Raw genomic sequence first — 1,570 nt, 5'->3', positions numbered from 1 at the left:
ATCAAACGATCCCAGCATTTAGGATCACCCTTGAAGGTGTATTTCCAGGGCTGTCCCCCCCGGAAGCAGGGCCAGGGGACGACCCAAGACATGCTGGAGGAACTTTGTCTATTTGCAGGATCTGGAACGCCAGAGTTCCCCAGACGAGCTGAGACTGCTGGATAAGTGAAAGATGTCGGGCAGCATTAAAATATCTAAGTACCTAAAGTGAAACATGCTATTAAATAGGTTATGAAATAGGTTATGCAATCCTAATACCAAAATACCCAGCATCAATCAATGCTCACACTTCTAAGTCTTGACTCACAGTGAAGGAATGTGTCTAAGTCAGAAAGTACTTGGATGTCAGTAAAAACAGTTTCTGAAGTGACAATATGCATACTATCACCTAGGAGATTACCTTAGTCTGACTTTCCAGTTCAAAGTTCTGAGTTATATACATATCGCTGAGTTGTAAGACTGATACCAAGCTGTAATAATTTCACCCACGCCCACCGACAGGGGGGGGGGGCAAAGGGTTCAATTGTCCCAGGCTCAGGACAGAGGGGGGCCCACAACTTTGACCATTAAAAATACAGGCGGAAGTAATTTTTCAGAAAATATTTGTGATAAAAATATTAATATTAGAATAACTAAAAATATAATAAGGGACCATTAGAACTCCCCTCACCCAACTTAAAATGGTTTTACCGGGACAAAAGTGGGCTGCAACTTTTAAAGTTTGTTTCTCTGCATCCTAAAGGCCTGGTTATCCTCCCGCAGCAGTGTGTCACAGTGAGCAGATATTTTTGATTTATGCCGAATTTCAACGTATGGTCTGCTCTATGTAATTCCACGCCACAACCTAAGAGGGACAATCAGGAACTTAGCTGTGGGTCTAGATTCGGCTGAGGCGGTTCTTGCTGCTTTCATCCATTGTTACGTATTTATTCATATTTAAACAACAAAAATTAAAGTGTAAAATCCAGGAATGTGTCTCTCCTATTTCCTAAAATTGATCAATTAATCATTCGATAGTGTTTATTAGTGCCAACTGGTCTTCTTCCCTCTCCATCTTCTTTGCTTTCCGTCTGACTTCTACCTGTTCTCTATTTAACGCTTCTAATTAGATTTTTCATCCTTCTCTTCAACTGTTTTATCAGTGTTCCTATTTTCCTCCTCTCTCATTCAATCTTCTTTCTATCAGTCTTCTAATGTTCTTCCTCTTCTATCAGTCTCATTCTAATCTAAAGCAGAGACATCATACAATCAAAATTCCTTCCAAACTCATATAATGTCATCAAATATTATGATTATTATTATGATGATGATTAATATTTTTGTTGTTGTCTCAACTCATTAAATACTAAAAAGGCTAATCATCACGATATTTGGAGCTACAACTAAAAACAACCTAATAAATGAACATTAAACAGGTGGTTCTTTCTTCCTCCATCATTTTCAGATCATGCAGATCTTGTCTCAGTCACTTTTCGTTTCACTGCTGCTTATTTTTCATAATGAGGAACTTTCATATATCCAAACTGAGTGGCAGAAAAGTAGATCTAAAGCTCCTGTCACACCTTGACGA

This window comes from Cyprinodon variegatus, unplaced genomic scaffold, assembly GCF_000732505.1.
Source record: "Cyprinodon variegatus isolate N-32 unplaced genomic scaffold, C_variegatus-1.0 Scaffold842, whole genome shotgun sequence".
Taxonomy (NCBI): Eukaryota; Metazoa; Chordata; class Actinopteri; order Cyprinodontiformes; family Cyprinodontidae; genus Cyprinodon; species Cyprinodon variegatus.
This window is presented reverse-complemented; position numbering follows the sequence as displayed.